Here is a 12,855-nt window from a genome sequence, read left to right on the forward strand (position 1 = left end):
GTCTGGGCTAAGAGCAAGATGTGGGAAGTTAATTCACAACTGTATAGATGGTAGGAGAATTCTAGACCAATTTTCCTAACTCCAGAGGTATATACTTACCTCTCAAGGGAAGATAAAGCTCAGAATTTGGAGAGATCTGTAGGTCAGAAAAGCCAGAGACACTGGCTTTATCTGGTCCTTTGAGATATGTATTTATATTCCAGAAGTTTAGAGTGAGATCTTAAGATCCTTTTCATCCAGTCTCCAAAGAGCAAAGGTTTCTCTTCATCCTTTCAAGGAGGGAGGAGGAGGTAATTGCCTCTTTCTCCTATAGAGAAGCAGGTAAAAATCAATTTTCTCCAGTCCTCCCCTGTAATATAGACTATAAAATTTGTGTCTGTAAGATATTTGACCTGGTTTTCATTGCATCACCTTCGGGGTAAGAATTGGGATGTGAGGGATCACGTGGTCATTATTTTTAAGTGTATAGTGATCATCTACTTTTGATCTAGAATGCTTTGTATGGCATTCAGGATAAATTAATAAAGGTGAGTGTTGGAGCTCCTGGGTGGCTCAGTCAGTTAAGTGTCTGCCTTCAGCTCAGGTCATGATCCCAGGATCCTGGCATTGAGCCCCACATCGGGCTCCCTGCTCAGTGCGGGGCCTGCTGCTCCCTCTCCCTCAGCTGCTTTCCCTGCTTGTGCTCTCTCTTCTTTCTTTGTCAAATAAATAAATAAAAAAATAAATAAAATCTTAAAAAAAAAAGGTGTGTGTTAAAACCCCAACAAAGACAAGAGCAGATTAAAAAAAAAAAAAGATGTGACGTGATAATTAATATCTAGATTGCGGATAGAGTCCACAAGACTGATAATGTTAAATTTTTGAAAAGCCTTACTTTTAAACTTGTTATATATTATACATCCTTATCAGAACATCAGACTATTTAGGGATGATACAGATCGCTAATATTTGGTTTATTTACCTGTAATTTAAATTGAATCACATTTATAATCTGTTGTAATCATCAAAGACAATAAAGTAAAGCCCTGCTGAAGTGATTTCTTTAGTTCCTATAGTTGTAATTCATATTTTTTATTATAATTCCACCTTTATAAAGATTAATTATAGTGTCCTTAATCTGATGTTGTTTTCAGTTTGTAAAGAGTTTGCCCTATAACATCTGTATTTAATTTCTGAAAACAGCGGGAAAGTTGTGTTTAGCCATTTTTGATTTATCTTTTATTATTTATTTTCATAGATAGTAGATCCAGTGTAGATCCTACTAGAAAACAATACTCAAAAAAACAACATTTCTAATATTTCATCTTTATTATCCTGCTTCTTGCTGACTTAATACTTATTGGCAGCTAGAAACAAATATAATTTGAAGGTCTGACCCCTGTAGACTGAGGATTGGAAAAGTATGGTTTGCCGTTTTCATGAAATCAGAGAAATCAGTTTGAAATCAAATTTTAAAAAGTTCAAACAGATGTTGCTTTAAATGCTGAAAAAAAAAAAAGGACTTGAGAGTGTTTTTTCCATTGAAATAACTGCCACTTGATGGAATTGGACAGGATTTAAAGATCATACAGCTAGAATGCAGTTTTACTTTTCAGTCCTGTGATAAGAAATCCTACTAACAAAATATTTGAAGTCATCTAAAATGTATAACTTCAACGCATTCATATTGACCACAACATAGAGTTACTTAAGAAATATGTTACATGTACTTAATTAACAAGAAGTGTCTGTTTGCTCTAAATGAAAAACATTCAAATGCCATACATATATATTCACTGCCAGTCCTGTCCTACATCTTATATTATTTTATATTGCAGAGATATTAAGGTATACTTTTGCATTTATGAGAAATAAAGTTAGAGCCAACAGCTGGTACCTCATAATTTTAGTTTTCAAGACACTAGTATTGCATGGCACAGGATATAATCACTATTCCTATAACTTCGGCTTTTCCCCTCTGAGCTAACTCTTCTGCTATGAAAAAACTCTATGGACTCTGCATTTACTAGGGCTTCTGGGAAACATTACAGATTAACAGATCCAATAAATAGAGTTTTTGTGGAAGGACTTCAGGAGCATCTTTGAAATGATTATATTTCCTGCTGTCCCACTTGACTCTCTGGGAAATGCATGACTACAATCACACCATTTCTCTGAGCTTAAGACACTGAACATTTTTGCCAACACGGTGGGGCTTTTTTCTAAGATAAGTTGGGTTGAGACTTTTGGTTTAAAATAGTGCTTTGAGCAAACACATTTATGCCTTTTCTCTCATGAAACCCCACTAAAGTGAGAGAAAAGGATTTTTAAGACGCTTATCTTGACAATGGCAGAGTACAAGAAGAGAGAATAGCAATACAAATTTGGAAATTCAGAAGGAAGATGAGGACTGTGATGATTTAACATGTCTAAGAAAGTTGGATTCTAACCTGGCAGTGGGTAAAGTCAAATGGTGTACCCCATAGAATCTCCAGAAAGCCCAGGAGTTGCTAGAATTCAAGACCTGTGTAAAGGATGGATAAAGGTAGGACTATGACAGGAGCATTTTTTAAAGTTTTGTTTATAAGACCCACATCCTATCCCTGCTCTGAAACCTAAATGACTATGATGCTGTATCCTGACAATGTTATAAAGATTTGTTATTGAGATTTATCTGAAGCATAAACTGGCCTCTAGATTGTGAGCAAAAGGCAAAATGGAAGGTACGGGTTACATACTAGACAAGGGGATAGAATGAAAGTTTACTTAGTGAATATGGAGACTATGTTCTTGCTCATTTGATTTCTAGAAAACTGAAAGTAAAGGTTATATGATCTAAATAGGATAATAAAATAATTTGGAAGGGAGTATCTTATCATTTTAAGAAGAAAAGACTTAATGCTGAGATTGGAGTTCCCCCAGTGAATCAGAATATTTCAGCAAAGTTTGTAATCAGGGGAGTCTGGGAAGATGGCAGAGTAGGAGGACCCTAAGCTCCCTTGTCCCATGGATAAAATTGGATAACACTCACATCAGTGTAAATAATTCAGGAAACAACCCAAAGACTGTCAGAACAAATTCCACAACTAAAGGCAATGAAGAAATTCTGGTGGCAGCAGGTCTCATATTGCAAGCAGACCAGTGCATACCTTGTTGAAATGCACCCCACCCAGCTGGGAACAGTGCCCACAGCAGGCAAAGAGAACTTCTTCTGACAACTGGACTGAAGGAAAACATGGCCAGGACTCCTTAGCAAAGGACACACAACATACATAGGAGACACTCCCTGAACTGCCAGGTCCTGAGCCACAGGGAACACTGCACTACAGGATCTCTTCTTTATAAAGCCATTACCTTCAAGAACAGGAGATGTAGCTGACTTTCTATACGCCCAGGAACAGACACAGAGAGTCAGACAAAATGAGAAGAGAGAAGAATTTGTCCCAAATGAAAGAACAGGACAAAACCACAGTAAGGGACCTAAGCAAAATGGATATAAGTAATATGCCGGATAGAGAATTTAAAGTAATGATCATAAAGATACTCACTGGAATTGGGAAAAGAGTGGAGGACATCAGTGAGATCCTTAACAAAGAGATAAAAAAGAACCAGTTAGAGATGAAAAACACAATAAATGAAATTAAAAATACACTTGATGGGATAAATAGGCTAGAGGAAACAGAGGAATGATTTAATGACTTGAAAGACAGAATAATGGAAAGTAATCAAACTGAGCAGGTGAGAGAAAAAAATATGCAAAATGTGAATAGACTTAGGGAACACAGTGACTCCATCAAGCATAATAACATGTGCATTATAGGAATCCCAGCAGAAGAAGAAGAATGAAAAGGGGGCAGAAAACTTTAAATATTTAAAGAAATAAAACCTGAAAACTTCCCTAATCGGGAGAAGGAAACAGACCTCCAGATCCAGGAGGCAGAGATTCCCCAATAAAATCAATGCAAAGAGGTCCACAGCAAGACACAGAGTAATTAAAATGGCAAAAAGTAGTGATAAAGAAAACATTTTCCAAGCAGAAAGAGAAAAGAAGACAGTTACACACAAGGAAAATCCCATAAGGGTATCAGCTGACTTTTCAGAAGAAACTTTTCAGGCCAGAAAAAAGTGGCATGATGTATTCAAAGTGCTGAAAGGAATAAAACTTCAGTCAAGATTACTGTATCCAGCAAGGCTATCATTCAGGATAGAAGAAGACATAAAGAGTTTCTCAGGCAAACAAAAACTAATGGAGTTCATGACCACTAAACCAGCCCTGCAAGAAATATTAAAGGGGACTCTTTGAGTGGAAATGTAAGACCATAAGTAAGAGAATAAAAAGTTGGAAGCAAAAAAGCAGTAAAAATAAGTATATCTGTAAAAATCAGTCAAGGGTTTCACAAAATAAAAGGGTATACAATATGACACTGTATATATAAAACTTGGGGTGGGGTAAGAGGAGGAGAGAATGAGTTCAAGCTTAAGTGAATATCAATTTCAATAGACTGCTATCTGCAGAAAATGTTGTATACAAATCTGACGGCAATGACAAATCAAACAAAAGTAGTAGATATGCAAAGAATAAAGAGAAAGGAATCCAAGCATATCACGAAAGAGAAGCCTACAAACCATTAAGGAGAGCAAGAGAAGAAAAGGATCAGAGAGAAAGTAAAAACAAAATAACCACCAAACTATAAAATGGCAATAAATAGATATCAGTAATTACTTTGAATGTAAATGGACTAAATACTCCAATCAAAAGACATAGGGTGACAGAGTGGTTAAAAAAAAAAACAACAAAATGAGACCCAGCTATCTCTTACCTACAAGAGACTCTTCAGACCTACAGACACCTGCAGATTGTAAGTGAGGGGATAGAGAAACATTAATCATACAAATGGATGTCAAAGCCAGAGTAGCAATGCTTAAACAAAATAGATTTTATTTTCTTCAGATAGACCTAGAAGTGGAATTGCTGGATCATATAGAAGTCCTATTTTTAATTTTTTTGAGAAACATTGATACTGTTTTCCATTGTGGCTACACCAATTTGCATTCCCACCAACAGTGTGAGGGTGTTCCCTTTTCTCTATCCTTGCCAATACTTGTTATTTCTTATCTTTTTGGTACCAGCCATTCTGACAAGGTGATATCCCAATGTGGCTTCCTTTTCTTTTCTTTCCTTCCCTTTCCTTTCCTTTTTCCGTTTTGTTTTTTTAAAACTTATTTTATTTAAATTCAATTCGTTAACATATAGTGTATCATTAGTTTCAGATGTAGAGTTCAGTTATTTATCCATTCAAAATAGACTTTAAAATAAAGACTGTAACAAGAGAAAAGAAGGACACAATATAAAAAAAAGGGAGATAATCCGGGGCGCCTGGGTGGCACAGCGGTTGAGTGCCTGCCTTCGGCTCAGGGCGTGATCCTGGCGTTCTGGGGTCGAGCCCCACATCAGGCTCTTCCGCTATGAGCCTGCTTCTTCCTCTCCCACTCCCCCTGCTTGTGTTCTCTCTCTCGCTGGCTGTCTCTATCTCTGTCAAATAAATAAATAAAATCTTTAAAAAAAAAAAAAGGGAGATAATCCAACAAGAAGCTATAACAATTGTAAATATTTATGCACCCAACATTGGAAGCACCCAAATATACAAAACAGTTAATAAAAAACATGAAAGAACTAATCATTAGTTATATAATAATAGTGGGGCTTTATCACCCCACTTATATCAATGGACAGATCATCCAAATATAAAATCAACAAAGAAATAGTGGCTTTGAATAACCAGATGGATTTAACATATATTCAGAACATTCAGTCCTAAAACAGCAGCATACACATTCTTTTCAAATGCACATGAAACATTCTCCAGAATAGACCACATATTAGGTTACAAGACAAGTCTCAACAAATTAAAAAAGATTAGTCATACCTTGCATCTTTTCTGACCAGACCACTATGAAAACAGAAATCAACCATAAGAAAAAATCTGGAGGACCACAAATTTATGGAAGTTAAATAACATGTTACTGAACAATGAATGGGTCAACCAAGAAATCAGAGAAGAAATCAGAATTACATGGAAACAAATGATGAAAACACAATGATCCTGAATTGTGATGCAGCAAAAGTCATACTAACAGGGAAGTTTATAGCAGCAATACAGGCCCACCTGAAGAAGCAAGAAAAATCTCAAGTAACCTAACTTTACACCTAAAGAAGCTAGGAAAAGAAGGAAAAACCCAAAACCAGCACAAGGAAAGAAATAATAATGATTGGAGCATAAATAAATGAAATAGAAACTAAAAAAACAAGAGCAGATAAATGACACCAGGAGATGGTTCTTTGAAAAGATCAACAAAATTGATAAACTTCTAGCCAGACTCGCTAGGAAAAAAAGAGAGAGAAGGGACTCAAACAAAATCATAAAATGAGTGAGGAGAAATAACAACTAACACCACAGAAATACAAACAATTTTAAGAGAACATTATGAAATATTGTATGCATCAAATTGGACAACCTAGACGAAATGGATAAATTCCTAGAAACACATAAACTACCAAAACTGATGCAGGAAGAAATAGAAAATTAGAGCAGATTGATTACCTTATATAAGGACACTGAATCAGTAATAAAAATAACTCCCAACCAAACTAAAATGAGGACCAGATGGCTTTACAGGCTCTTTTCTTTAGGTTTTTATTTAAATTACAGTTAGTTAACTGCACACACACACACACACACACACACACACACACACACACACACACAGTGTTATATTAGTTTCAGTTGTACAATTTAGTGATTCAACACTTACATCCAACACCTGGTGCTCATGTACAACAAGTGCATCTATTTATCCACGCCCCCCCCCCCCCCCCCCCCCCCCGTCCATGTCCCCTCTGGTGACCATCAGTTTATTCTGTATAGTTAAGAGTCTGTTTCTTGGATTGTTCCCCGTCTTTCTTTTCCCTCTGCTAGTTTGTTTTTTTCTTAAATTTCACATATGAATGAAATCGTATGGTATTTTCTTTCTCTGACTGACTTATTTCACTTAGCAAAATACTACCTCTATCCATGTCCTTGCAAATGGCTAGATTTCATTCACTTTTATGACTGAGTAATATTCTATTCTATATATATACCACATCTTTTTTATCCATTCATCAGTTGATGGCCATTTGGGCTCTTTCCATAATTTGGCTATTGTTGATAATGTTGCTATAAACATTGGGGTGTATTGTATCCCTCTGAATTAGTATTTTTGTATACTTTGGATAAATACCTACTAGTGCAATTGCTGGATCATAGGGTGGTTTTATTTTAACTTTTTGAGAAACCTCCATACTGTTTTCCAGAGTTGTTGCACCAGTTTGCATTTCCACCAGCAGTGTAAGAGGGTTCCCCTTTCTCCACATCCTCACCAACATCTGTTGTTCTTGTGTTGTTAATTTTAGCCATTCTGACAAGTGTGAGGTGATATCTCATTATGGTTTTGTATTGATAGATTTGTATTTGGATTTGTAGTTTTCTGATGATAAATGATGTTGCGCATCTTTTCATATGTCTGTTGGCTGTCTGTATGTCTTCTTTAGAAAAATGTCTATTCATGTCTTCTGCCCATTTATTTACTGGATTATTTGTTTTTTAGGTGTTGTTTCATAAGTTCTTTATAGATTTTGGATACCAACCCTTTTAGTTAGTTGCCTTTTAGTTTGTTGATTGTTTCCTTTACTGTGCAGAAGCTTTTTATTTTGACTAAGTTTATTTTTGCTTTTGTTTCCCTTACCTCAGAAGACATATCTAGTAAGAAGTTGCTACAGCTGTTATCAGAGAGGTTACTGCCTGTCTTCTCCTTTAGAATTTTAATGCTTTCTTGTCTCATAGTTAGGTCTTTAATCTGTCAAGTTTATTTTTGTGCATGGTATAAGAAAGTGGTCCAGTTTCATTCTTTTGCATGTTTTGTCCAGTTTTCCCAACATATTTGTTGAAGAGATTGTCTGTTTTCCATTAGATATTCTATCCTGCTTTGAAGAAGATTGATTGACCATATAGTTGTGGGTCCATTTCTGGGTTTTCTGTTCTGTTGATCTGTGTGTCTATTTTTGTGCAAGTACAATACTGTCTTGATCACTACAGCTTTGCAGTATAACTTGAAGTCCAGAACTGTGATGCCTCCAGCTTTGCTTTGCTTTTTCAAGGTTGTTTTGGCTATTCAGTGTCTTTTGTGTTTCCATACAAATTTTAGGATTGTTTGTTCTTGCTCTGTGAAAAATGGTGTTGGTATTTTAATAGGGATTGCATTAAATTCGTAGTTTGCTCTGGGTAGTGTAGACATTTTAACAATATTTGTTCTTCCAATCCATGAATATGGAATGTTTTTCCATTTCTTTGCCATCTTCAATTTCTTTCATTAGTGTTTAATAGCTTTCAGAGTATGGATCTTTTACCTCTTTGGTTAGGTTTATTCCTAAGTATCTTATGGTTTTTGTGGCAAGTGTAAATGGAGTTCATTCTTTGATTTCTCTCTCTGCTACTTCATTATTGGTGCATAGAAATGCAGCAGATTTCTGTATGTTGATTTTGTATGCTGTGACTTTACTGAATTCATGTATCAGTTCTAGCAGTTTTTTTGGTGGACTTTTTTGGGTTTTCTACATAAAGTGTCATGTCATCTGCAAAGAGTGAAAGTTTAGCTTCTTCTTTGCTGATTTGGATACCTTTTATTTCTTTTTGTTGTCTGATTATTATGGCTAGGACTTCCAGTACTATGTTAAACAACAGTGGTGAGAGTGTACATCTCTGTCTTGTTCCTAATTGTAGAGGAAAAACTCTGTTTCCCCCCATTGAGGATGATACTATGGGTTTTTCATAGATGTCTTTATTATGTTGAGGTATATTCTCTCTAACCCTAGTTTGTTGAAGATTTACTTTTTTAAATCATGAATGGATGTTGTACTTTGTCAGATGCTTTTTCTTCATCTATTGAAATGATCATATTATTCTTTTCTTTTATTAATGTGGTATAGTACATTGTTTGGTTTGCAAATACTGAACCACCCTTGCAGACTAGTAATAAATCCCACATGATTGTGGTGAATGATTCTTTTAATTATACTTTTGGATTCATTTGCTTAGTATTTTACAGAGAATGTTTGTATCCATGTTTTTCAGGAATATTGGCCTCTAGTTCACTTTTTTAGTGGAATCTTTATCTGGTTTTGGTATCAGATGGTAATGCTGTGGTAATGCTGCCACATGGAATGAATCTGGAAGTTTTCCTTCCTTTTCTATTTCTTGAGAAGAATAGGTATTAACTCTTTAAATGTTTGGTAGAATTCACTTGTGAAGCCATCTGGTCCTGGCTTTTGTTTGTTGGGAAAATTTGGTTATTGATTCAATTTCTTTGCTGGTTATAAGTCTGTTCAAGTTTTCTATTTCTTCCTGTTTCAGTTTTAGTAGCTTTTGTTTCTAGGAATTTATCCATTTCTTTTAGGTTGTCCAATTTGTTGGCATATAGTTTTTCATAATATTCTCTTATAATCATTTGTATTTCTATGGTATTCGTTGTTATTTCTTCTCTTTCATTGATTTTATTTCTTTGGGTCCTATCTCTTTTCTTTTTGGTAAGTCTGGCTAGAGGCCTATCAGTTGTATCAGTTCTTTCAAAGAACCAGCTCCTGGTTTCATTGATCTGTTCTATTGTGGGTTTTTTTTTTTTTTTTTTTTTTTTTTTAGTTTCTATATCATTTATTTCTGCTGTAATCTTTTCATTTGTTGTTCTTTTTCTAGCTCCTTTAGGTGTATGGTTAGTTTGTTTGAGATTCTTCTTGTTTCTTATGGTAAGCCTGTATTGCTATATAATTCCCTCTTAGAAGTGCTTTTGTTGTATCCCAAAGGTTTTGGACCATTGTGTTTTCATTTTCATTTTCATTTGTTTCCATGTACTTTTTAATTTCTTCTTTGATTTCCTGGTTGACCCATTCATTGTTTAGTAGCATGTTGTTTAACCTTCATATATTTGTTGTCTTTTCCAATTTTTTTTCTTGTGGTTAACTTCAAATTTCATAGTAGTGTGGTCAGAAAATATGCATAGTATGTCTCAGTCTTTGTATATTTTGAGGCCTGATTTATGACCTAACATATGATCTATTTTGGAGAATGTTCCACTTGAAAATAATGTGTATGGTGCTGTTTTAGGATGGAATATTTGAATAAATTTGTAAAGTCCAGCTGGTCCAGTGTGCCATTGAAAGCCATTGTTTCCTTGTTGATTTTCTGCTTAGATGATCTGTCCATTGATGTAAGTGGGGGTGTGAAGGCCCCAGTACTGTTGTATTATTATCAGTTAGTTTCTTTATGTTTGTAATTAATTGCTTTTAGAGTTGTTAGATCTTTTTGGTGGATTGTCCCCTTTATTATGATAGAATGCCCTTCTTCATCTATTGTTACAATCTTTGTTTTAAAGTTTAGTTTGTTCTATATAACTTGCTGCACTGGCTTTCTTTTGATGTCCATTCGCATGATTAAGTGTTTCTCCATCCCCTCTCTTCCAATATGAAGATGTCTTTATATCTAAAAGGAATCTCTTGTAAGCAGCATATAGATGGGTCTTTTTTTAAAAAATCCATTCTGATACCATGTATCTTTTGATTGGAACGTTTAGTCCATTTATATTACGAGTAATTATTGATAGATATGTATTTAGTGCCATTTTATTACTTGTTTTGTCATTGTTTCTGGAGATTTTCTCTGATCCTCTCTTGTCTTTGTCATTTTTGGTCTTTTCTTTCCACTCAAAAATTCCCCTTTAATATCTCTTGCAGGGTTGTTTTAGTGGTCATGAACTTTTAGTTTTTGTTTGTCTGGGAAACTCTTTATTGTTCCTTGTATTGTAGATGATAGCCTTGTTGGATATTTTATTCTTGGCTGCAGACTTGTCCTATTTAGCACTTTGAATATATCACGTCACTTTCTTCTGGCCTGCCTAGTTTCTGTTGAGAAAACTCCAGCTAGCCTTGTGGGTCTCCCCTTGTGCATCAAGGACTTCTTTTGTCTTGCTGTTTTTAAGATTTTTTTTCTTTATCACTATATTTTATAAATTTAATTACAATATGTCTTGGTGTGGGCCTGCTGTTGTTGATTTTGATGGGAGTTCTCTGTGATTCCTCGATCTGGATGTTTGTTTCCTTCCCCAAATTAGGGAAGTTTTCAGCTATTATTTCTTCAAATACCCCCCCCCCTTCTCTTCTTCTAGTACTCCTATAATATGAATGTTATTGCATATGATGGAGTCACTGAGTTCCCTACGTCTATTCTCATGTTCCATGATTCTTCTTTCTCTCTTTTGTTCAGCTTCATTATTTTCCATTATTTTGTCCTCTAGGTCACTAATTCATCCCCTGCTTCTTCCAGCCTACTGTTCATTGCATCAACCTTTTATTGCATTCCTCATCTCTGACTGATTTTTTTAAGTATGTGGTAAGGATCTCCCTGATGTCTTCCATTCTTTTGTTAAGCCCAGTGTGTATCCTTATGATAGTTGTTTTAAATTCACCATCAGGTATGTTACTTATATCTGTTTCACTTAGATCTCTGGCCATGGCCTTATCTTGTTCTTTCATTTGGGATGAATTTGTACATTTGGCATATTTGTCTAAGTCTCTGCCTTCTGTATGTTAGAAAAACCAGTTATCCTGTTTTTGAAAGTAATGGCTTCATGAAGAAGAGGTCATGTAGTATCCAGGGTCTGGCACTTCAGGGAGTATCTCCAGTGTGTGCTGCATGTCCTCTGCTGTTGTGCTTCGGGTCTGTCATGTGCAGAGGCTCTCCTTGCCTGCTGTGGGCACTGTTTTGCCCTTGAGCAGAATGTGACTGGTTTCAACTAGGTGTGCTCTAGGGTGCTTGTTAAATGAGACCTGACTACTTGCCCTAGAACTGAAGCCCTGAAGAGCTCTTTGGTTGGCAGATGTAGTGTGGGCAGGGGTTTCTACTTCTCTTCTGGAGAAGAAGCCCATCACACTGGGACTGAGGCAAGTTTGACTGAGAAGGGAAGTCCCCCCAGAGCTCAGGGGTGTGGGATTTGTTGTAAACAAGTTAGGCAGCCTGTGTTGGCACTGTGCTGCTTTTTGCAGGTGGCTCTGTGTTTATGCTGAGGGGTGAGGGAGTAAAATGATGTGAGCCAGCTCCTTTGTCCCTGGAGAGGCATCTCCCTGAATCCCGCCTTTCAGGGAAGCACTGTGAGATGAGCAAATGATCTCTCCAACTGTGTGTCCTAAGTGTTTCAGATTGCTCTTTCATACTGTCTGCTTCTGGATCATTTGCTTGCCTTCTCTCCAGGAGCAGGGCAGTGCCTTCTGAGCTCTATCCCAGCCAACCCTGCTAACCTTTAAAACTGCAGACTTTAGAGACATGGTGTGGGTTGGGGCTTGTTCTGATCTTCTGGCGGAGGAGCCTGCTGCAGAACTACTGAAGCAAGCTTGACTGAGAAGGGCAGTCCTGCCAGAGCCCAGGGGGATAGGACTTGGCATAGGCAAATTCTACCAAACATTTAATGAAGAGTACCTGTTTTTCTCAGAGTAGTCCAGAAATTAAAATGGAAAGAAGACTTCCAAATTCATTCTATGTGGCGAGTACTACCCTCATACTAAAGCCAGATAAAGACACCACAAAAAAGGGAAATAGAGGCTAATATCTCTGATGAACATAGATGCAAAAAAGCTTCAACAAAATGCTAGCAACTGAATCCTTGAACAATACATTAAAAAAATCATTCACCACTTAATAAAAATCATTCACCATTTGATAAAACCCAAATCAGGGGCACCTGGGTGGCTCAGTCAATTAAGCATTCAACTCTTGGTTTCGGCTTAGATCATGA

This window comes from Ursus arctos, unplaced genomic scaffold (assembly GCF_023065955.2).
Source record: "Ursus arctos isolate Adak ecotype North America unplaced genomic scaffold, UrsArc2.0 scaffold_7, whole genome shotgun sequence".
In the NCBI taxonomy this organism is placed as follows: Eukaryota; Metazoa; Chordata; class Mammalia; order Carnivora; family Ursidae; genus Ursus; species Ursus arctos.